We start from the raw sequence: 25308 nt of genomic DNA, 5'->3' as shown, positions 1-25308 counted from the left end.
GATGCCGGGGCTGTTTGGGCTCCCGGGCTCCCTTCTCCCCTCATTCTCTGCTCTGGGCTGCAGCGGCTCCAAGGAGTCCCCCCTGCCCCTCTCCAGGCTCTTGAGGCTCCCGCCAATGGCGGCGCTCCCCCCTCTCTGGGCTCCCCACTTTGGCCTCCTGGGGGACACAGGGCTCTGCTCCTCCAGGCTGCCTCTGCCGGCAGCCGCCACCGCCACCCCCCGATGTCCCCCCGAGGGGCCTTTTCCGCTCAGCCTTGGACTTCTTCATTCTCCAAACATCCCCCCAAAAAACCCAACTGGGAGCAACTGGGAGTGACTGGGAACAAAAGTAAGGGTGAAAGGAACAACTGGAACCATGTGGAGCACAACTGGTTCACACTGGCAGGGACTGGGAGCACACTGGGCTCATCTTTGGATCATACTGGGAGGGACTGGACTAATACTGGGAGGATCTGAGAGCGACTGGGAGCACACCCTGCACATCATCCCCCATACTGGGCCTGACTGGGAGCAACTGGGAGCACGCTGGCAGCAAATGGCATCATACTGGGACTGACTGGGCTGATCTAGGAAGCAACTGGAACCACACTGGAGGTAGATGGGACCATACTGGGAGAGACTGGAAGCAACTGGGACCACACTGGGAGGGCTGGCATGTGACTGGGATCAAACTGGAGCTTACTGGGATCACAGTGGGGTTGAAAGGGAGCAACTGGGATCACACTTTGGGCTACTGGGAGCAGCTGAAGAAAACTGGGATCATGCTGCAAGCAAACTGGAGGAACTGGGGAGGACTGGATGCATGCTGGAGGCAACTGGGATCTACTGGGCATGACTGGGGGATCATACTGGGATAACTGACACCTTACTGGGGCCACTGGCAGTGCCTGGAAATGACTGCAGACATGCTGGGGGCAACTGGGATATACTGGGAGTGTCTGGAACCATGCTGGGGGGACTGGAACCACACTGGGAACAACTGGGACCACGCTGGGGGCAACTGGGACCACACTGGGGGCAACTGGGACCACACTGGGGGCAACTGGGACCATGCTGGGGAGAACTGGGACCACACTGGGGGCAACTGGGACCATGCTGGGGAGAACTGGGACCACACTGGGGGCAACTGGGAGTGAGTGGGACCATGCTGGGAGGGACTGGGATCATCTGGGGAGGGACTGGAACTAGAGCAGGGGCAACTGGGTCCAACTGGGACCATCCTGGGAGTGTCTGTAACCATAGGGGAGTGATGGAAGCACACTGGGAACAGCTGGGCCCATGCTGGGAGCAACTGGGATCACACTGGGGGCACTGGCATCAGACTGGGAGTGCCTGGGAGCAACTGGGATTAGACTGCAAGTGACTGGGATCATACTGGGAGTGGCTACACTCATACTGGGATTATACTGGGCATGAATGGAACCTGACTGGGGGTTACTGGGAGCTACTGGGCCCATGTTGGGAGGAAAATGGGGATATATTGGGAGCAACTGGGATTGGCTGGAAGGTACTGGAACCATGCTGAGGGGACTGAGACTATAACTGGGGCAAGTGGGAGTTACTCGGAAAGACTGGGATCCTTCTGAGGTAACTAGAACCTTACTGGGGCAACTGGGATATACTGGGAATGTCTGTAACCATACTGGGGGGACTGGAATCACACTGGGAACAGCAGGGATCTTGCTGGGGACAACTCAGACCATGCTTGGGGCAACTGGGCATGACTGGGACCCTGCTGGGAGGGACTGGGACTAATCTCAGGTTAACTGGGATCATAATGGGAGGAACTGGGAACAACTGGAACTCTGTTGGGGGCAAATGGGATCAAACTTGAATCACAGTGAGAGCAGCTGGGTCCATGCTGGGTTAGACTGGGATCACACTGACAGTGACTGGAATCATGCTGGGCTTGACTGGGAGTGGCTGTGAGCAACTGGAATTGTGCTGAACCCAACTGGGAGAAAGTGGGAGTGATGGGGAGCATGCTGGGGGTGACTGGGATATATTGGGAGACACAGGGAGTCACTGGGATCACACCAGAGGCTACTGGGGTCATGTTGGCATTGACAGGGAGCAACTGGGATCACACTGGTGGCACTGGCATCAGACTGGGAGTGACTGGGATCATACTGGGAGTGGCTACAATCATACTGGGATTAGAGTGGGTGTGATTGGACCCTGACTGGGGGTTACTGGGATCTACAGGGCCCATGCTGGGAGCCAAGTGGGGACATAATTAGAGGAACTGGGAGCAACTGGGAGACAACTGGGGGCAAGTGAACCACCCTGAGGGAACTGGGAGTGCCTGGCAATGACTGCCAGAATGTTCAGGGCAGCTGAGATGTACTGGGAGTGTCTTGAGACCATAGATGTGGTGACTGGGACCAGACTGGGAGCAACTGGGAATGTGCTGGGGGAACTGGGAACATGCTGGCGGCAAGTGGGAGAGTCTGGGATCATACTAGGAGCAACAGGGTTCCTTCAGGGAGTGAGGGGAAGTGACCAGGCTCATACTGGGAGAGACTGGGATCATACTGGGAGTGACTAGGACTGTGCTAGGGGCAACTGAGAGAACTGGGAACACCCTGGATGCAAGTGGCAGGAACTGGAAGCAACTGGGACCGTGCTGGGAGCAAATTGCATCATCATAGAGAATGACTGGGAGTGACTGGGCTCATACCGGGAGCAGCCACTGCCGGCACCAGCACCCCCGAACCCCTTTCCCGGGCATCCCACCCCTCCAGCCCCAGCACCCCCCATTGCCAGGGTCCCAGCAATCCCAGGGGTCCCCCCCTCTCGGAGTCCCCGCTTTGCCCTTCTGGGGCTCTCCTCTCTCTGGGCTCCCGCTCGGTGAAGCCGCAGCTACTCCTGGGGCTCGCCAGAACCGGTGTCCCCCCGCCAGGGCCGCCTCTCCCAAGCGGTCCCCACATGGCCCCGGCAGAGCTCGGAGGGCCCGGCCAGGAAGCCCAACCCCCACCGCGGGGGACCCGCATCCCCCCGCCCCCCGCTGGGTCTCTGCCGCCACCCACACCGGGACCCCCAAAAACACCTCCCGGGGACCCCTGATGTCCCCCTGAGGGCCATCTGCGGCTCGGCTTTGGAGCCCTGCCAGCTGCAAACATCCCCCCAAAAAAAACCAAACCCAGGCACCCCCCGGGATATTTGGGCCAAGCTCCCCCTGCCCGGGCACTTACGAGATGGGGGGCGATGCTCCCGGGGCTGCGGCGACTCCAGGGAGCGCCCGGGCCACGAGATTCTCCCTCTCCTCTTCTGCTGCGGCCGCTCGGCCTCTTCCTTCCTCCCTCCTCCTCCTCCCCTGTTCCCGAAGGCCAAACCGTGAGGGGAAAGGGGGCAGGGAAAGGGCAGGGAACTGTGAGGGGAAAGGGGTGGGGCCAAGGGCACGCGCGATCCTGAAAGGGCCCGGTTTGGTTTAAAGTCACCCAAAAGGGCCTCAAATTCAGCCTACATCAACCAAGTTTGGCCTATAATCAGTCAAAGAGGATTAAAATTATCCAAATGGGTCTAAAATCCAACCAAAGGGGACTAAAATTGCCCAAACTGGTTGACACCTCCCTCAAATGGCCTAAAATCACCCTTAAATCTCCACAATGGGCTTCAATCCCCTGAAAGTATCTGCTTTGGCCTAAAATCTCCCGAAGGCGCCTAAAATCCATCCAGATTTAACAAAAATCACCTAAATTGACATAAAATCACCGAAACCAGCCTGAAACCAACAGAAGAGGACCTCAAATCATCCTAAATGACTTGGTTTGACCTAAAATTACACAATGAAGCAGAAGACCTACTCAAATGAGCCCAAAATCACCAAAAAAAGGGACTCAAAATCACTCACACAGGATTAAATTCACCCATGTGGGCCTCAAAGCGTCCAAAGGGATCCAAAATCTTCCCCTCAAACCCACCAGATTCGGCCTCAAATCAGCCAAAGGGGCCTAAAATCCCCCCGGCCAGGCTGGGAATCCCCGCAAGGGATCCGAGCCCAGCCTAACCCTGCCCAGGCCGGCCCAAAATGCCCCCGAGGGGCCGAGCCTGAGGCCGAGCCCGGGATGGGCTCCGGGCTCGCTCCGGGCCCTCCGCGCTCGCTCCGGGGAGTTTTGGCCGCGGCCCCGGCCGGGCCTGGGCGGGACTGGGAGGGACCAGGGAGGGCCGGGCAGGGCTGGGGCATTTGGGGCTTTCTTGGGCTGCGGGAGTTTGTGAGGAGCTCAGGGGCGATTATTGGGGTTTTCGGAGAGAAGGATTGGGTTTTGGGGAGGTGCAGAATTTTCAGGGATTTTGGGGGGTTTTATTGACACGTTGGGGGGGGTTTATTGGCATTTGGGGGGGGTGTGTTTCTCGAGGTTTTTGGGGGTTCATTGAATCTTTTTTTGATTTGGTTTGGGTTTTGTTATAATTTTGGTGGGATTACTGGGATTTTGTGAGGATTTTTTGGGATTCTCTTAAATTTTTGGGGGTTTTTTTGGAATTTCTGTGGGATTTGGGGTGGTTTTTTTGGAATTCTGGAGGCATTTAGTGGGATTCTTTGGAGGTCAGGGTTTTTTTACGAAAATTTTGGGGGGGGTTTGGGGACTTTTGTGGGAGTTTTGTGGTCTTCTTTGGGTGTTGCCAGGATTTCTTTTGGTCTTCTGTGGGATTTTGTGGGGTTTCATGTGGTTTTGGGGACATTTTTGGGGGATTTGTGGGGCTTAATTAGGATTTTGGGGATTTGTTGGGATTTCAAGACAATTTTGTGGACTTTTAATGGGATTTTAGTGTTCTAATGGGATTTTGTGATCTTTAATTGGGATTTCGTAGGATTTATTGGGACTCTTGGGGGGTTTTAAGGAGATTTTCGTGCCTCTCAGCCCTTCCCCACACCTGGGGACAACCCCAGAGCCCTCCCAGACCACACAAGGACCCCCAAAATTGCACAAAATGTACCCTAAAGCCCCTAAAAATCAGAATAAAATGCTCCAAAATACCACAGAATCCTACAAAATCTCAGTGGAACTCACCAAAGTTAAAAAAAATCTCCCAAAAATTTCAATAAACCCCCCCCAAAAAAACAAAACCCCACCTAAACCCCAATAAAATCTCCCAAAATCCAAATTCCCCAAATCCATAAATGCCCCAAAATCCTGTAATCCCCCAAAACCAAATAATTCTCTCCAAAAACCCAATAATTCCCCCTAAACTCCCAATAAAATCCCCCAAAACTCAAAAAAGCCTCACCCAAATCCCCCAAAACCCTCCCAAAAATTGCCTCAAAAATGCCCCAAAATTCCAAAAAGTCCCCAGAACACCCCCAAACCCCCCCAAGCCCTTCCAAAGATCCCCAAATGTCCCAAAATTCCCTAAATCTCCAAAAAAGCCCCCCAAAATCCCCCCAGAACCCCCCAGACTCACCAGGGGCCATCCTGGATCAGGGGGTGTGGTGGTTTGACAGGAAATGTGTTTTCTGGGATGCTGTGGGCAGGCCAATGGGTGCTCAGATTTTAATATTGGCACCTAGTGTGGCCATTGGGACATCGGATCCGCCTCTGAGAACACAGGGTTAAAAGCAGGGCTCTCCCCTGGGAGGCTATTTTGGATTTCCGGCGGGAAAGAGTTTGGGTCTCACCCCCCCCCACCCCGTCCTCCCCCCCCAGCTCCCGGCTGGGCGGGGGGCGGGGAAGCCACACGGCCATGAGGTAGGCCTGGCCCAAGGGTGGAGGAGAGAGAGAAGCACCAGGAGTTTGTTTAGCCAGGTACCAGGCAGCCCCCCGCTCAGAGAGAGAGAGAGAGAGAGAGAGAGAGAGAGAGAGAGAGAGTGCCGGTGCCGAGGACTGTTATCTTGAAATTTGATAATTTGATATCCTGTGCTGGCCGCACAACCCGCCTGGCAGCCGGGGGGGGGGGGGGGGGGGGGGATGCCGCGAAGCAATGTGTCCAGCTGCTTGTAAGAGCTTTTAACCCTTTTGTGGACAATGAAAACTCTGCAGAGCATTGACCTCTCCTGGAGGGGGATGGAGCAGAAGATGAAGAGGGAACTGAGTAAGAGTTGGAGGTCTGAGCAAGGGAGAGATCTGAAAAGAATAGAGAAGAATTCAGGTGGAAGAGATGATGGAGTAGCTTATGCTGGACTCTTTGTGTAGCCATGGACAGAGCCATGTTTCCTTGTGATACAGGGACTGCATTCTAGGGGGAGGCAATGCCTCAGGACCAAGAGGGTTCGGTGTGGGTACCCCTCGGCCCCAGGGGGTGAAAAATATGAGGGGGACAGATGTCCCAAAGTTGAGACTGTGCCTTTTTGCAGTGGGATGAAGCATCCTTAAAAGTCGACCCTAGAAGCAGCTCTGGTCCGTGTTCAGTGGTGAGAGCGCTGGACATGAAAGGAAGAGGTCCCCATTGGCACAAGAAGGACTCCTTCTCCTCTTGATGAACTGAGGATTGAGTATTCTGAAGGGTGGTGCTGGACTGAGAGTCGATGATTTGGGGGATGTATTGTATTGGGAATTTGGTGGGGAGGAGGAGGAGATGTTTTTGTGAAGTTTTCATTTTCCTTGTGTGTTTCTTTTTTTTCTTTTTTCCCTTTCCCTTGTAGTTTAGTTAATAATTTTTTTTTTTTTTTATTTCTAAGTGGGAGCCTGCTGTGCTTATTCCTGGTCACATCTCACAGCATAAACCAGGGAGAGGGTATTCTTATGGGGGCACTAGCATTGTGCCAGTGTCAAACCATGACAGTGGGCGCCAGCCGGTGGAACAGGAGCCACTTCAGGGGGCCGCTGGAGCTTTTTGGGGAGGGGGCACCATGGGAGACCCCCCAAAAACGGGGGGGGGGGAGGGGAACCCCAACTCTGCCCCCTCCCCCCCAAAACACCCAGACCCCGGTTCAGGGTGGGCCTGGGACCCCCATGCCTCCAGCATGGTTGCAGTTGCTTCCTAGATCAGCCCAGTCAGTCCCAGTATGATGCCATTTGCTGCCAGTGTGCTCCCAGTTGCTCCCAGTCAGGCCCAGTATGTGCAGGGTGTGTTCCCAGTTGCTCTCAAATACTCCCAGTATTAGTCCAGTCCCTCCCAGTATGATCAAAATATGGCCTCAGTGTGCTCCCAGTCCCTGCCAGAATAAACCAGTTGTGCTCCACATGGTTCCAGTTGCTCTCTTTCACCCTTTTTTTCCAGTCACTCCCAGTATGTCCCAGTGTAGCCCAGTTCCCTCCAGCATGTTCCCAGTCACTCCCAGTCGCTCCGAGCTGGGTTTTTGGGGGGATGTTTGGAGAATGAAGAAGTCCAAGGCTGAGCGGAAAAGGCCCCTCGGGGGGACATCGGGGGGTGGCGGTGGCGGCTGCCGGCAGAGGCAGCCTGGAGGAGCAGAGCCCTGTGTCCCCCAGGAGGCCAAAGTGGGGAGGCCAGAGAGGGGGGAGCGCCGCCATTGGCGGGAGCCTCAAGAGCCTGGAGAGGGGCAGGGGGGACTCCTTGGAGCCGCTGCAGCACAGAGCAGAGAATGAAGGGAGCCCAGGAGCCCAAAAGGCCCCGGCATCCCGAAATGGGGAGAGCTAAGAGGGGGGAGCTTTTGGCATTGCTGGGACTCCCAGCAGACTGGGCAGGGCAGGCACCCAATCCAAGCATGACCCCAGCAGCTGGGACAGGGGGGAACCCCCAAACACCAAAGGGGAGGGACCAGGGATGGGGAACTCTTAGGAGGCTTTTTCAGGGCTGAATCTTGGTGTTTGGGAGGTTTTTCTGGAGCCCAGATGGCCGGTGACTTGTAGAGATGGACTTGGGCAGAGGGACCTTCAGAGTCAACGTGCTGATCCCTTGTTTTCCCCAAACCAGGATTTCCCATTGCCAACCCCTGGAAGGCTGCGAGGAAGAGGAAGATGCCCCGGGACACTGAGGCAGGTGAGGAGGAAGTCAGTGTCTCTGGAATCCTTAAAATCAGAGGATTTTGGGTAAAGCTGCAAAAGACAAGCCTCAGAGACAGTAGAACTGTGATTAGAGCTTTGCAGCAGCTGTAAGATTGGTCTGCAGAAAAATTATATAAGAAGGAGAAAGTAAGGAGAAATAGAACAATGGTCTGTGCCTTAATGCTTATCTAGACTAACTCCCTAACCTGCAGAAAAGTATATCTAGCAAGATATTAGGAATTTCCAAGCTTAATAATGGAGGTCTGTGCGTCGTGTTTTAAGGATTACAAGCAGGTATTTGAAATAAGCAAGCATTTTTTTAACCGGATAGAACTACGGTCAATATGCTTTTGCTTTGTGTGATTGGTCAAAACCCTTCTAAAGTAAGTTTTAACATTAAGTTCTTTGTCTCCCACCTGGGATGTGAGCTGCTGGCATGTTCCCACTGTCATAACCAAGTAATGAGACTGATGCTGGAAAATAAAACAGCTCAAGACGCGTTCCTAGCAGTCCCATCCTGTTTGTGATTTGTGCACAGCCCCTAGGTGGCAATGAGTGTCCCTTTCTCCTCTGTGCTGCTGCATCTCCCAGCCCAGCACGGCCCTCGGCTGCAGCACAGCCCTGGGGGGATCTCGTTGCCCTTGCCTGTGGCACGGAGGCAAATCCCATGCTGTCCTTGTCCTTCCTCCCCCAGAGCAGGAGCTGAGCATGGAGAGCAGGGAGGACAAATGCCCGCGGCAGAACCTGGTGGCAGAGGCCGTTTTGAGCGGCTCCACGGCGCAGGAAGCCAACGGGGAGGAAAAGCCCCGGAGATGCCGCACGAGGAGGGACTGCAAACGCAGATGGCGGGGATGTGAGGGGGAAAGAGCCAGCCTGGGCCGGGAAGGCGGCCGGAGATGGAGCCAGAGCTCGGAGCTGGTGCTCCATGAGCAGCTCCATGATGGGGAGAAGCCCCACACATGCATGGAGTGTGGGAAGAGCTTCAAGTGGAGCTCTGACCTGATCAAGCACCAAAGGACCCACACTGGGGAACGGCCCTATGAGTGTGATCAATGCAGGAAGAGGTTTCAGACCAGCTCCAATCTCCTCCTGCACCAGCACACGCACACAGAGGAGAGGCCCTTCCGCTGCCCTGACTGCGGGCAGGGCTTCAGGCGAAACACACATCTTGTCAGGCACCAGCGCATCCACACTGGGGAGAGGCCCCACGAGTGTGAGGAATGTGGGAAGAGCTTCAGCCGGTGCTCCAGCCTGATCCGCCACCAAAGGACCCACACTGGGGAACGGCCCTATGAGTGTGGGGAGTGTGGGAAGTGCTTCAGACAGAGCTCTAACCTGATCCAGCACCGGAACATCCACACTGGGGAACGGCCCTACAAGTGTGGGGAATGTGGGAAGAGCTTCAGCCAGCATTCCTACCTGCTCTGCCACCAAAAGATCCACACAGGGGAGAGGCCCTATGAGTGTGATAAATGCAGGAAGGGGTTTCAGAGCAGCTCCAGTCTCCTCCGGCACTATCGGATTCACACAGAGGAGAGGCCCTTCCAATGCCCTGACTGCGGGAAGGGATTCCAGCGCAACTCCCACCTCATCAGACACCGGCGCATCCACACAGGGGAGAGGCCCTACGAGTGTCCCCACTGTGGGAAGAGCTTCTCACAGAGTTCTCACTTGACCCGACACCAACGGAGGCACCAGTAAGGGAAGCCCTGCGAGTGCCCCGAGTGCGGGAAGAGCTTCGTGTGCTGCTCCAGCTCCATCCTCCACTGGAGGAGGCACTTTGGGCACAGCCCTGGTGGCCCATATTCCTTATGATCCATGTTCATCCCTTAAAAACAGTCAAAACAGGGTTAAATGAAATAAATTGATCAAAGATGTCTAAAGTTCCACAATTTCAGAGGTTTTTAAGGGGGAATTGATGGTTTGGGGAAAATATTCTGTAGGACTTGTGGGTTCTGGGCAGGGGGGATTTTGCGCAGTGTTCTCCATCTCTGTGCACTCCAAAAGCCAAGAGGGTCACCTCAAAACAACTGAATCCCACTTAAAACAACTGAATTTTAATTCATATGGGCTCAATCCCACTTCATAATGGCTTGTTGCCACCTCAAAAAAACTCAATCCCATGCCAGACTCACTTGATTCCACAGCCGCCATGGTGAGATGGGGTTGGAAGGAGACTGGGAGAATTGGGATCCAAATTTGGTACGGTGGCGTGGGGATTGTGTGAGGCTGGGTGGGTGGGATGTATTTGATATCAAATAAAACTTTCAGAGTTAGTGATTTCTGTCCCATTCATTTTCAGTCCGTTGCAGTTCCGTTTGCAGAGTGCCACCTTCTCAGCTGATTGTGTTTGTGTCCTCCTTTCTCTCCTGCCTCTCTTTGCCTTTCTGTTTCTCTCTCAGTGTCTCCCTTGAGCCAGGGCAGCTGCCACGAAAGACCCTGCCCTGATTTAATTCCCAGTGCAGGAGCTACAACAGCCATGGGTGAAGTTCTGAAGGCTGGCAGTGAAATGTCACTGTAGGATCTTGCTCCACTTGGCTTTCGGCCCCTTCTTAAGAACTTTGCCTTCAAGGGCAGGAACATCTTTTCCTGGCTGGGAACTGGAATTCCAGACCCTGGGAGTGTGTGCCATGCAGGACCATACAGACTGGGATCATATGGACTGGGATCCCACAGACTGGGACTGCACCTACTGGGACCATATGGATCAGGACCATACAGACTGGGATCATGTGGACTGGGATCATGTGGACTGGGATCCTACAGACTGGGACTGCACAGATTGGGACCATGTGGACTGGCATCTTGTAGACTGGTATTGTATGGGTTGGGATTGTACAGACTGGAATCATGTGGACCAGGATTTCACAGGCTGGGACCATGGGGATTAGGAGCAGAGACTGAGATCACACAAACTGGACCATATGGACCAGGATGGCTGCACCAGATCAATGTGAACCAAGGGGATCCGGCGCAGCCAAAACTCCCTGGAATGAACGCAGAGGTCCAGGAGGGATCCCATTTCCAATCCCATTTCCGATCCCAGTGCCAGTCTCAGAGTGATCCTGTCACTGATCCTGGTCCCGGTGCCCGCCTCAGTTTCCATCTCAGTCCCGGAGCACTCCCGGCGCTGATTCTGGTTCTCATGTCAATCTCAATCGCAGAGCGATGCCGGTCCCGTTCTCAGTCCCTGTCTCAGTCCCAGAGCGGTGCCATTCTTGGTGCCAGTTGCTGGTGCTGGTTTCAGTGCTGGCCTCAGTCTTGGTCCCAGAGCGGTTCTGGACCCAGTGCTGCTACTGGTGCTGGTCTTGGTCCTGGAGTGCTCCCAGTGCCAATCTCAGTCTCAGTCCCTGTCCCAGAGCGCTGCCACTCTCGGTGCTGGTTCCGGTGATGGTCTCGGTCTCAGTCCTGGAGGGCTCCCGGTCTCGGTCCTGGTCCCGGTCCCAGAGCAGTCCCGGTGCGGGTGCCGGGTTCCAGTCTCGGTCCTGATCCCAGTCCTGGAGCGCTGCCGGTGCCAGTCCCAGTTCCAAAGTGCTCCTGGTGCCGGTCCCAGTGTCAGGCTTGGTCCCAGTCTTGGTCCCAGTGCCAGTTATGGTGCTGGTTCTGGTCTGGGTCTCGGTCCTAGTAGTGCTGCCAATCTCAGTTCCAGTGTCGGTCTCAGTCTTGCTGCTAGTGCTGGTTCTGCTGCTGGGTTTGGTCTTGGTCCCGGAGAATTTAGGTCCCATTTGGGTGATTTTAGGCCAAACTGGGCAGGTTTAGGGTGGATTTCAGCTCCCTTGCAGTGATTTCAAGCCTTTTAGGGTGGATCTTAGGCCCGTGTGCTGATTTTAGGCCAAATGTGGTGGGTTTGAGGGTGGATTTTAGATCCCTTTTGATGTTATATGCCCCTTTGGGTGGGGTTTGGGCCTGTTTGGGTGAATCTAGGATAAACTGGATTTTAGGTGCCTTTGGCTGATTTTAGGCTCATATGGGTGGATTTTAGGCCTCTTTGGGTAATTTTAGGTTGAACCAAGCCTTTTAACGGTGGTTTTACGTCCCTTTATGTTATAGATGGCTAATGAGATGATTTGCTCTCACAATTAAGGGATGGATACTGTGTGAATATTAAGAGAAGCTTTATTGATGTGTGATTATGTTATTGCAGTCTGTTGTTTAGATGTCCCCTGTTCTCCCCACAGTCCCTTTCCTCCCTATTGTTACCATCAGACAGCCTGAGCCATCCAGGACAGGTGGAAAGAAGGCGAGAACAAAAACTTGTTCCTAGGGGAGGGGGCGTGGCATGACAGCACCTGACCCTCCAATCAAGCTGCAGGAAAGCAGACTCCACCAATAAACAGCAAAGAAGAGTTGACTGACAGACTGTGAGAGGGGCCAGGGTTGGCTGATGCAATCCCCAGGGTATCAAAGGCGAAGCGTCCATCTTGAGGACGAGCCAGGCACGTGGTAGGCAGCCATGAGGGGAGCTCCCAGGCCTGTTCTTCCTTATTTAGTCCTTTTTTTGTCATTTTTGTTAAGGTTGAATAAACTTTTTAAAATTTTGAAAGTCAGCAGTCGTTTCTCACAGTAACCACGGGTTCCTTTACTGGAGTTTGGTGCACAGGAGAAACACCAACCATATATTCTAAAGAGGTCAAAATGACACAAAATTTTACTGGCAAAGTACAGAAAATCAAGAAACTTTGGAAAAAGATTTAATAAGACATCCAATTCAACATAAAACACCATAGCAGTAACTTCATTAACTCAGCTTGTTGCACCTGGAAATGTTTAATCACTTCAGTTGTTGAGGTATCAAAAAATGTTCCATATCAAGAGCATTGGAAGGAGAAGGCAGAGAGACAGGAAGACGGAAGCTCTATAGAAAGAAATGCACATGGCTACCAACTGCTGGGGTTTCAGCGTGCGTGAGACACAAACCCCAGCCATGGAGCCCTTGTGACACATCAAGGCCCCTCTGGAGCAAAGAAACCATTGCTGACAGTCCAGAAACTCATGGAACCAAGGGGCCCTTGTGACACTGCAGAAGAAAGGAGAACACTGTGACACCAGTGGAATCAAGGAGACCATTGGGACACTGTGGGGCCCCATGGAACCAAGGGCACAGGGAGCAGGTGTGGCTGGTTTGGCCTCCCAGGGGCTGCTGGACAGGTCTGGCTGACCTTGGCATGTCGAGGGCTGCTCCTCATCTGCCCCTGAAGCACTGGGGCTCTGGGCTCTCCTTCCTATGGGACAGAACTGTCCTGATCCTCCTCCAGGGCCCTATGGCCAAAACTGGGATTCCTTCTCCAAATTCCCTTATATGCAAAGATTGTTCCCAGATGAAATCTGCCAGTAGGGACAGATCTGGCTGCTTTGCCTATCTGGGGCCACCTCTCATCTGCCTTTGAAACAATGGGACCATGTGCTTTTATTTCTTGTGGGAAAAAACCCTCCATCTCAACCAGGCACTCATGGCCAAAACTGGGCGACTGCCTCTGGAATTCCTTATATCCAAGGATAGCTCCCAGACAAAAGCTGCCAGGACTGACAAGTCTGGCTGGCCTTGGCTTCCTGAGGGCTGGCCCTCATCTGCCTCTGAAACACTGGGGCTGGGTGCTTTCCTTCTTTATAAAAAGAACTCTTCTTCCTGTCCAGGCATCCACAGCCAAAACAGATTCCACCTCCAAAATGCCCAATGTCCAAGGAAAGCCCCTAGACAAAAGATTCCAGGAGAGACAGGGCTTGCTGAGGGTGGCCACCTCTCATCTTCTTCCAAAACACTTGGACTTTGTGCTTTACTTTCCTTTGGAAAAACAATCCATCTTGACCATGGCCAAAATTGGGATTCCACCTTTAAAGCTCCATACTTCCAAAGATTGCTCCCAGGTGAAAGCTGCCAGGACAGACAGGTCTGGCTGCCCTTGGCCTCCTGGGGGTGCCTCTCCCCTGCTGTCCAAACACTGGGGCTGGGTGCTTTCCTTCCTATGGAAAAGAACCGTCCTTCTTATCTATGCAGAAATGGCTGAAATTGGGGTTCCACCTCCCAAATTCCCGATATCCAAGGGTTGCTTTCAGACAAAAGCTGCCAGGACAGAGAGGTCTGGCTGGCCTTGGCCTCTGATGGCCGCCTTTCATCTGCCCCTGAGACACCAGCGGTGTTCTGTGCTTTCCTTCCTATGGAAAAGAACCATCCTTCTCCTCCAGTGTCCATGTCTGAAATTGGGATTCCACCTCTGAAATTCTGAATATCCAAGGGTTGGTCCCAGGCAAAATCTGCCAGTACCATCAAGGCTGGCTGGCCTGGGCCTCTGGTGGCTGCGCCTGCAACAGTGGGGCTGGGTTCTTTCCTTCCCATGGAGATCCCTGGGACACTGTGGGGACCTCATGGAACCAAGGGGATCATTGTGGCCCCACTGGAGCCCATGGAACCAAGGGGATCATTGTGGCACCACTGGAGCCCATGGAACCAAGGGGATCATTGTGGCACCACTGGAGCCCATGGAACCAAGGGGCCATGGTGACACAGAGGGGCTCCATGGACCCAGAGACCATTGTGGCTCTGTGGGGCCTGATGGAACCATGGAGACCATTCCAACCTTCAGGGCCTGGTGTCACCAAGGGGGCATTATGACACCTCAGGGCCCCATGGAAGCAAGGGACCATTGGGACATTGTGGGACCCCATGGAACCCAGGGAACATGGAACAGGTCTGGCTGACTTGGCCTCCCAGGGGCCACCTGACAGCTCTGGCTGATCTTGGGATGTCAAGGGCTGCCTCTCATCAGCTCCTGGAGCACTGGGGCTCTGTGCTTTCCTTGCTATGGAAAAGAGCTGTCTGACTTTTCAGATGCCCATTGCCAAAACGGGTACTCTCCCTAAAATAATTTCCTCTATGCAAGGGCATCTTGCAAAACAAATCCTGCCAGGTCTGGCTGGCCTTGGCCTCTGGTGGTCACCTCTCATCTGCCCCTGAAACAGAAGGGCTCTGTTCCTTCATTGCTATGGAAAAGAACCAGCCTTCTTGTCCAGGGACCATGGCCAAAATTAGAATTTGGCCTCCCAAATTCTGTATACCCAAGGATTGCTCCCAGACAAAAGTAGCCAGGACAGACAGGTCAGGCTGGCCCTGTCCTCTGGTGATTTTCTTAGACTCTGAGCTGAATGTTTTCATTTGGAAACACCTTGGAGAGGGCCCAGAGATGTCCCAAAGAGGAGTTTGGAGGCCTTGGGCACATGAGCACTGTGCTCAGTGGGGTGGAGACTGAGGACAGTGGAGCAGAGCCATGAGAAGGTTTAAAGAGCGATTTCAGGGATGGTGGATCCTTTTGACATAGTGGAAAACAGCCAGAGAGAGAAAGAATTCATGCCAAGGGCAGCTGGGGAGGCCCAGAGTGGCACCAGGAGAAAGGAATTTCCCTGTCAGGGCAGGGCTGTGGTGCAGCACGTCCCGAGCAGGAGCCTGGAGCAGCCCCAGGCTTTGTGTGGGCAGGCAGGGGCAGGCAGGAGGCAGAGCTGTCAGCAAAGGAAGGGCCCAGCCAGGTGGGGCAGCCGGGGGATGCCCAGAGCCTGCAGGGACAGAGGCCAGGGCAGGGACACCGTGGGACAGCCTGGGCTGCACAGGGCACAGGGATGGGCAGCAGCTGCAAGACAGCCCTGACAGAGCCAACTTGGGCAGCACTTTGGCCATGGCTGCTGGCCCTGGGCCTGAGCCAGGAGGGGACAAGTGACCCTTGCAGGCCTGGGGCCTCATTGCCTCCTTGTCCCTGCTCAGCAGCCTGGCAGGGGCCGCCCCACGCTCCTGCCCTTGGCATTGCCCATCCCCACATGCCAGTGCCCATCCCGGGAAGAGCCCTGAGCAAGGAGGGAGGGACAGGATCTGCCTGGCCAGGGCCTGGGGCTCAGGCCTTGGCCCTTTACATTCCTGAAACAAATCCAGGTTTGCTCAGCACCAGAGACACCTTTGCCTTGTTTGTCCCTAGCTGCCATCAGTGCCTCCAGTGTTCTGCTCTCCCTGGAACCCAGGGACACTTTCTCAGTCCTGTCCCTCACAAGGATCTCTTTAAAGTACAGGAAACTTCAGTATTTCAATCTCACTCTGAGCTCTTGAGAAGTCTTTGAGCCCACTCTGAGGGACTGGGTGTGATGCAAAGAGCAGCAAAGGCCCAGAGGGCGATTAAAGTCCTTGTGCTGTGTCTGTGCTGCTGAGCTGGGCCGGGCTCCTGGCCCAGAGGCAGCTCCTGGCAAGGGCAGCAGAGCTGCAGAGAGACAGCTCTGGCCAGGAGCAGCTCCTGTGCACAGCCCGGCAGGGCTGGGGCACTGCCAGGGCCCCTCAGGGACACGAGCAGGGCACAGACAGAGCTCACAGGGGCTCAGCACTGGCCGGGGCTGTGGGATGTCCCTGCGGGGGCTGTGTCACAGCAGCACCTCTGGGGCTGTGTCCCAGAGCCACAGAGCAGCTGGGATGGCAGCAAGGGCCTGTGTGACAGCACAGAGTGGGCTGTGTGACAGCACTGAGGGGGTTGTGACATCACAGAGCTAGCTGTGACATCACAGAAGGTGGCTCTGTGACATCACAATGTGGGTTGTGACAGAGTATGATATCACAGAGCAGCTGTGTGATGTGAACAGAGAAGGCTGTGACATCACAGGGTGACTGTGACATCACAAAGCTGCTCTGTGACATCACATAGCAGCTGAATGACATCACTTGGAGGTTGTGTGATATCACAGGGGCTGTGTGACATCACAGGGTCTGTGTTAATAAAGCCTCTTATCTGGCCTTATTATCAAGCAGTGCAAGTTAGTCTATGGGGTTTACTACACTGTGTGACATCACAGGGGCTGTGTGATATCACAGGGGCAGTGTGACATCACAGGGGCTGTGTGACATTACAGGGGCTGTGTGACATCAGAGGAGCTGTGTGACATCACAGGGGCTGTGTGACATCATATAGATGTCTGTGTGACATCACCAGGGCTGTGTGACATCACCGGGGCTGTGTGACATCACGGGGGCTGTGTGAGGTCCCTGGGGAGGTCACTCTGCCCCGGCCCCCTCACAGCTCCCCCCAGAGCAGTCCAACCCTGCTCGTGCACAGCGGGGTCCCCTGTCCCCCCGGGTCCCCCCGCCCCCGGCCCCGCAGCCTCCCCCAGAGGATGCTCCACGAGATCGACCCCAGAGCCTGACATGGGGACGGGGGCCGGGGCCCTGGGGGTGGCACAGGGGGACAGGGACCCCCCGGCAGCGTCCCCGTGTCCCCCAGGGCCAGAGCCTGGGCCAGGGCTCCTTCAGCCTGTTAAAGATAAATATCATAATAATGGCTTTTTGCAAATATTAAAATGGATTTCATATGTGTGGTGTTAAAATAACCTTGTTCTAAAGATACAGTTTTTATTTCTGTTGATAATTAAGCTTGGCGAAATAGCTGCGTGTGTAAAATGTCTGCTTGGGTAGAATAACATCCAATGCACACAGGATGAGGACACCTGTACAGATCTGCCAACTATCAGCACTCCCCGTCTGAAGGCAGAGTGGACCAAGGCCCAAAAACTGGAGGTGATAAAGAGAAGGAGCCAAAACCACAGCCAAGAAACACACATGCTCTGAAAAGGCAGACCCAGGGAGGGGCCATGTAAAATCATTCCTGGAATATGTAAAGTAGTTTATGATATGCATAAAGTAGTTTAGGATATGCATGAGGCTCTATGAATATGCAACAGGCTGATGTAAGGGGAAAGGTATTTCAGGGGGATCCCCAAAGGTAACAGGGTGCCCACGTTTTCCAGTGGCCCCGGTGAGGTGTCATATCCCAGTATGATCCTCCAGTCATGCCCAGTATATCCCAGTTGCCCCCAGCATGCATCCAGTCCTTCCCAGTTCCTCCAGTTTGCTTGCAGCATAATCCTAGTTTTCTTCAGCTGCTCCCAGTAGCCCAAAGTGTGATCCCAGTTGCTCCCTTTCAACCCCAATATGATCCCAGTAAGCTCCAGTTTGATCCCAGTCACATGCCAGCCTTCCCAGTGCGGTCCCAGTATAATCCCAGTTGCTTCCAATCTCTCCCAGTATGGTCCCAGCTGCCTCCAGTGTGGTTCCAGTCGCTTCCTAGATCAGCCCAGTCAGTCCCAGTATGATGCCATTTGCTGCCAGTGTGCTCCCAGTTGCTCCCCGTCAGGGCCAGTATGGGGGATGATGTGCAGGGTGTGTTCCTCAGATACTCTCACTATTAGTCCAGTCCCTCCCAGTATGATCCAAAGATGAGCCCAGTGTGCTCCCAGTCCCTGCCAGTGTGAACCAGTTGTGCTCCACATGGTTCCAGTTGCTCTCTTTCACCAACACTTTTGGTCCTGTCACTCCCAGTATCTCCCAGTGTAGCCCAGTTCCCTTCAGCATGTTGCCAGGCACTCCCAGTATTCTCCAGTATGATCCCATTTCCTCCCAGCCACTCCCAGTCAGCCTCAGTGTCATGGCACTCACTGCCAGTATGATCCCGGTGACCTCCAATATGATCCCAGTTCATCCCAGGATAAGTCCAGCAGTTTCCAACCACCCCCAGTGTGCACCCAGTTCCTCCCAGTTGCTCCTAGCATGATCCCAGTTGCTCACAGCTACTCCCGGTCACGCTCAGCATGATCAGTCACTGCCAGTATATCCCATTTGCCCCTACCATGGTGTCAGTTGCCCCCCCTCAGGCTCCTGCTCACTCCCAGTATGATCTCAGTACGATCCCAGTATGATGTCAGTTTAAAGCCAGTACAGTGCCAGTCTCTCCCAGTATGATCCCAGTGCAGCCCAGTCCCTGGCAGTGCTGCCACTGCTGGGATCCCCCAGGCCTGTGTGTGTTCCCCCCTGGCGGATGTGCCAAGAGGAGCCCCAAGGGCTGGCAGTGGCCAGGCAGGGTCCCCAGCAAGGCCCAGTTTGGATGTGCAGCCACCAGTTTGCCCAGTTTGCTTCTCCTTTGGCCCGGGCGGGTTCCCCCCGCCCGCAGCGGCTGGGAGCAGCCGAGAGCCCCGCGCTGCCCATGCCGACCTGTCCCGGCTCCATCGCCGCTCCTGCCGCGGGCTGCGAGGGCTGCGGGAACGGGGCACCGAGGGTGTGGCTGCTGCTGGGGGAGGAGGAGGAGGGAGGGAAGGGCAGGGATGGAGGGGGAGGAGGAGGTGGGTAGAGGGGGGAGGAGGAGGAGAAGGAATGGAAGGGGCAGGATGGAAGAGAAGAAAGAGGTGGGGATAAGACAGAGGAGGAGGAGGAGGAGGGGGGATGGAAGAGGAGGAGCGGGAGGAGAAAGAGCAGTGAAGGAGGCGGGGTTAGGGGGGAGGAGGCAAGGGAGGTGGAGACAAGACAGAGGAGGAGTGGGAGGAAGAGGAAGAAGAAATGCAGATCAAGGCTGAGCAGAGGGAACCATGCGGTCGAGCCCCACCTGAATTCGCAGCCCCCACTTGTGGGATCATCGCCTCCCCCATCGTGCAGATGAGCGGGAAGGGGGAGCCCAGCCCAGATATCCTGGGACATCCCTGGGTTGGGGTTTTTGGGGGGATGTTTGGAGAATGAAGTCCAAGGCTGAGCAGAAAAGGCCCCTCGTGGGGACATCGGGGGGTGGCGGTGGCGGCTGCCGGCAGAGGCAGCCTGGAGGAGCAGAGCCCTGTGTCCCCCAGGAGGCCAAAGTGGGGAGCCCAGAGAGGGGGGAGCGCCGCCATTGGCGGGAGCCTCAAGAGGCTCGGAAGAGGGGCAGGGGGGACTCCTTGGATCTGCTGCAGCCCAGAGCAGAGAATGAGGGGAGAAGGGAGCCCGGGAGCCCAAACAGCCCCGGCATCCCGAAATGGGGAGAGCCAAGAGGGGGGAGCTTTTGGCATTGCTGGGACTCCCAGCAGACTGGGCAGGGCAGGCACCCAATCCAAGCATGACCCCAGCAGCTGGGACAGGGGGGAACACCCCAACACCACAGGGGAGGGACCAGGGACAGGGAACTCCTGGGAGGCTTTTTCAGGGCTGAGTCTTGGTGTTTGGGAGGTTTTCTGGAGCCCAGATGGCCGGTGACTTGTAGAGATGGACTTGGGCAGAGGGACCTTCAAACTCAGCGTGCTCATCCATTGTTTTTCCCAAACCAGGATTTCCCATCGCTAAACCCTGGGAGGCTGCGAGGAAGAGGAAGATGCCCCGGGACACTGAGGCAGGTGAGGAGGAAGTCAGTGCCCCTTTCCCCTCTATGCTGCTCCATCTCCCAGCCCAGCACGGGCCCCGGCTGCAGCACAGCCCTGGGGGGATCTCGTTGCCCTTGCCTGTGGCACGGAGGCAAATCCCATGCTGTCCTTGTCCTTCCTCGCCCAGAGCAGGAGCTGAGCATGGAGAGCAGGGAGGACAAATGCCCGCGGCAGAACCTGGTGGCAGAGGCCGTTTTGAGCGGCTCCACGGCGCAGGAAGCCAACGGGGAGGAAAAGGCCCGGAGATGCCGCACGAGGAGGGGCTGCAAACGCAGATGGCGGGGATGTGAGGGGGAAAGAGCCAGCCTGGACCGGGAAGGCGGCCAGAGATGGAGCCAGAGCTTGGAGCTGGTGCTCCATGAGCAGCTCCATGATGGGGAGAAACCTTACACGTGCGTGGAGTGTGGTAAGAGCTTCAGGAGGAGCTGCGACCTGATCAAGCACCAGAGGAACCACACTGGGGAGAAGCCCTATGAGTGTGAGGAATGTGGGAAGAGCTTCAGCCAGAGCTCCAACCAGGTCTAGCATGAGAGGACCCACACTGGTGAACGGCCCTACGAGTGTGATCAATGCAGGAAGAGGTTTCAGACCAGCTCTGGTCTCCTCGTGCATGAGTGCACGCACACAGAGGAGAGGCCCTTCTGCTGCTCCGACTGCGGGCAGGGCTTCAGGCAGAACTCCCACCTTGTCATGCACCGACACATCTGCACAGGGGAGAGGCCTCGCGAGTGTGGGGAGTGTGGGAAGGCTTCAGAGAAAGGTCCAGCCTGATCAGCCACCAGAGGACCCACATGGGGGAATGGCCCTACAACTGTGGGGAATTTGGGAAGAGCTTCAGCCAGCATTCCTACCTGATCGTCCACCAAAATATGCACACTGAGGAGAGGCCCTACAAGTGTGATAAATGCAGGAAGATGTTTAAAACCAGGTCCCATCTCCTCAAGCACAATCGGATTCACACAGAGAAGAGGCCCTTCCAATGCCCTGACTGCAGGAAGGGATTCAAGTACAACTCCACCCTCATCACCCACCAGCGCATCCACACTGTGGAGAGGCCCTACAAATGTCCCCAGTGTGGGAAGAGCTTCTCCAGCAGCTCTCACTTGGCCAAACACCAATGGAGGCACCGGTAAGGGAAGCCCTGCGAGTGCCCCGAGTGTGGGAAGAGCTTCGTGCGCTGCTGCAGCTCCATCCCTCACTGGAGGAGGCACTTTAAGCACAGCCCTGGTCACTCACATTCCATGTGATCCATGCTGGGAACACACCTGGCAGCTTCTCCTTTTGGTTTGGCCTTAATTTTCTTCTGATTCATCTTCATCCCTTAAAAACAAAACAGGGTTAAATGAATGAAAGTGATCAAAGATGTCTAAAGTCCCACCATTTCAGAGGTATTTGAGGGGGAATTTAGGATTTGGGGACACATCTGTGTGGAGTGCCCCTGTTTCTAAGTGGCAGAAATTTGATCTCGCCCTTCCTTGTGTTGCTAAAAACTCTTCCCCTGACCCAAACCCAAAACTCTAGCCCTGGGATACCCTATAAAAACCCCACGGCCCTGCCTTTGCCCTGTCTTTCGGGGGTCAGAAATGGATTCTGGAGCTTTCTGAAACCCAGACCCGTCTCGTTTGTTCCTGGCACCAGCAGCTGCAGCCTCCCTGGACACCATGAACTCTGGAGAATGGGGGCAGCCAGTGAGGACAGGTCCTGGACTGCAAGATAAGTGTGTGTTCTGTTTGCCATCTGTCAGTGGTGGGGCAGTTATCTTCTGTTCATGGGGCAGTTTCTCTCTTCCACAACCAATCCTCCATCCAGGATATATCTTCTGATAATGGATGGGCCATTAATTATTAATTATCTGCTGTAATGGGCCATTGAATGTCACTGCTTGGCTGATAAAATGACATCCTGCCATTGGGAGATGCTCTGTCCAGGGGGAGGAGCCAAGAATTTCTACCTGCATAGAATCTGAGGTTTGGAACAGTACAAGCACGCAGCCTTTTCCTACTGCATTCCCAGAGGATCAGCGTTTTTCCACTGGATTTCCAGAGGAGTGGCTGTCTTCTCCACTGGATTCCCAGAAGAAGGAAGATTCCCAGGTCCATCTACAGCACCCCTGGACCTTCAGAGGAAAACTCCACCCTTCTCCAGGATCCCTGCTCCAACAGAACCACACCTGGCACTCAGGAGGGCTGCAGCCACCACTGAATGGGACTGCTGCCAACATCCGGACCCACAGGGTGTCAGGTCATGTTCTGACTCTGTCAATGTTTTTTTTACTTTGTACTACTGCATTTGTATTTTTAATTTTTTCTAATAAAGAACTGTTATTCCTGCTCCCATGTCTTTGCCTGAAAGCTCATTAATTTCAAAATTATAACAATTCAGAGGGAGGGTGTTTGCATTTTCCATTCCATGGGAGGCTCCTGCCTTCCTTTGCAGACAGCAGGCTTTTCAAACCAAGACAATAACAAAGTTATTTTAACACCACAGATATAAAATCCATTTTAATATCTGTGAAAAGCCAATACTATAATACATATGTATAACAACAGTGACCTTAAAAACATGGGGGTAAAAAGCTTACAGGGAGGGGAATTCCCAGTAAGGGGAGCAAAATTCCCAGTATTGGGACTGGGCCATGGGACTGACATCTACCATCACTCAGCAAGAGGTTTGTTGTTATGGATACATATTATAATATTGGATTTTCACAGATAATAAAATGGATTTTATATGTGTGGTGTTAAAGTAACTTTGTTGTAAAGATATAGTTCTTATTTCTGTTGTTAATTAAGCTCAGTGAAATAATGTCTGCTTGGATGGGGTAACATCCAATGCACACAGGATGAGGACACCTGTACAGATCTGCCAACTATCAGCACTCCCTGTCTGAAGGCAGGGTGGACCAAGGCCCAAAAACTGGAGGTGATAAGAATAGACTAAAACCACAACCAAGGAATCTGCATGCTCTAAAAAGGCAGATCCAAGGAAGAGCCATGCTAAACAATTCTTGGAACATGTAATCTAGTTTTGGTTAAGTTTGCTATGCATGAGGCTCTATGAATATCCCAGAGTCTGCGACCTGTTTGACCTTAAAACTAGAGAGATTTGGAGAGCTCATGCCCGGACTCATGTTCTCTCCAAAACACCCTTTGAACCTTTGACACAGGAAAAACTCCGGGTTGATTGGCATTCCATTCAAGTAGAGCCAGAACCTGGCCAGAGTTCGAACTCTACTTAATGGACACCACTTAAAACAAGACTTTCAAAAACAACATTTATGTGAACCATGACTGATAACATTTTTGTTGAGCTTTTTCCCCCAGTCCTTCTCTTTGCCAGCCTCTCCTTTAGTTCGGTCACTGAGTTTTTCACGACCCCGGTATGGTCTGCCATTGGGCTGCTTGATGATTTGTCACACCCTTTAGGAAGCGGGGTATACGGGCCACGGGGGTGTCTGAGGATTCAGTCCTGCAAAACAAGCTTTGCAAATATCATTAGTTTTTGCCCTGAAGGTCCGGTTTTATCGACTTAAGCAGGCACCATTTAATTTTACTATTTTTCTTAATGGCTGCGTACCCTCGCCCTGTGAGTACCAGCCTCCAACCCATTTCCCATTCTCCTAATTCATTTTTAATCATGACTTGTGGGCCTTCCTCTAGTGTCTGGGTGGCCCAGTGCCTCCGGGCAGGACTTTTTGTTTCATCTCCCCTGGGGAACTGATTTAAAGCCAGCAGGGCGGGTGCTAGGATGCGCTCTCGGTCTTTTGGCGGGATGGAATTGGTAAAACCTTCTGTTTTCACTAGCACCTCCAGTTTAGTTTTTAGGGTTTGGTTAGCCCGTTCAACAATAGCCTGTCCGGTGCTATTATACGGATGCCGTGGACTAAAGTTATACCCCATCTTGATGCAAACGGTTGGACTGATTTTGAAATGAAACTTGGACCATTATCTGTCTTGATTTGCCTTGAGATACCAAGCCATGCCATGGCCGTTAACCAATGCTGGATAGTTGCTTTGGAGTCAGTCCTTTGGTGTTGCATGGCCACGATTACTCCACTGTAGGTGTCCAGTGTTACCGCAAGCCATGCTCGGGGTTTCAGCAGCTGGCATAATGTAAAATCTGTTTGCTGTATTTTGGCAGCCTTGAGGCCCCTGGGGTTGATGCTGCTGGACCACAGTGGTGATTTTTGGCAGTAGGGGCATGAGGCGACGACGTGCTTCGCATCTGCGGCTGAGATCCTGCATTTCTTTGCGAGTGCTTTGGCCCTAATATGTAGGGATTCATGTAGTTGATGGGCTTCTCTTAGGGTCCACAGCCCTTTTGCGGTGGTGTCTGCCTTGTTGTTGCCCTGAAAGAACCCCTTAACTGGACTGTGGCTATTGATATGGGTGATAGACACGGTGCCCTTTTGTGAACTGAGTGCTTCTTCTAACATCGTCACCACTGCGGGCACTGCCACCCCGGGTCCAGCCATGGCTAGACAGAGCCTGGCCACGAATATAGAGTCTGTCACGATGTTAAGGTGTTCCTCCGGGAACAGTCCACACGCTAGTGCCACAGCAGCTGCTTCGGGTTGCTGGACCAAAAGCGCAGGATCTGTTGTTTTAATACAATGCCACCGCTCTCCTGACTGCCATACTACCACTGCAGTGGAGGTTAACGAAGACTCGTCGGTAAAGACTGTGGGTTCTTCTCGTGGCCGGTCAGTTACCTTAGGTGGTAGGTCAATGTCAACGACTGCAAGCAACTGCGTCCAAGGGAGTTTCGCTGTGTAACGAATTTCTGCCCCGACACAGCGAGGGCTATGGCCAGATACTCTGACGTTATTGATGACTGTGTGGAAAGCTGTTTGCAGAAGGGCAGACATATTCTGGTGGGTTCAGTGCCCAGATGTCTCAGGGCAAGTTTTCTGCCTTTCATAATGAGGCTACCAAGGCACTCAACTCCTGGGGAAAAGGCGCGCAATGGTTTTCCCAAGACCACCATTGTATTGGTTGGGTTTTATCAGGGGGTCCTTGGGCCAGCGCTCCTACTCCCCCTTTCTTTGTAAGGTGGACATACAAATCAACTGGTGTGTTTGAGTCCCATCTGGAGAGCGTGCTCATTGACATCTGATGTTTGATAAAGTAAAGCGAGCTCACTGCCTCTGGTGTCAGTACCTTTTGCTCCCATGGATTCTTGCCTTTTAGGAGGTCGTTTAGGGGATCCATGACCTCGGGAGGGATCAGGATGATGTTATGGAGCCATTGTA

General features: G+C 53.9%; 1 pseudogene; it reads left to right on the top strand.

Moving 5' to 3' along the window:
- The first annotated feature begins 7509 nt into the window (after positions 1–7509).
- On the top strand, positions 7510–22393 carry LOC118701447 (zinc finger protein 883-like; annotated as a pseudogene).
- The last annotated feature ends 2915 nt before the right edge of the window (positions 22394–25308 follow it).

The sequence above is a fragment of the Molothrus ater genome, unplaced genomic scaffold (assembly GCF_012460135.2).
Source record: "Molothrus ater isolate BHLD 08-10-18 breed brown headed cowbird unplaced genomic scaffold, BPBGC_Mater_1.1 matUn_MA509, whole genome shotgun sequence".
NCBI classification, from domain to species: Eukaryota; Metazoa; Chordata; class Aves; order Passeriformes; family Icteridae; genus Molothrus; species Molothrus ater.
Note: the sequence above shows the minus strand (reverse complement) of the source record. Positions and strands in the feature narration are given on the sequence as shown.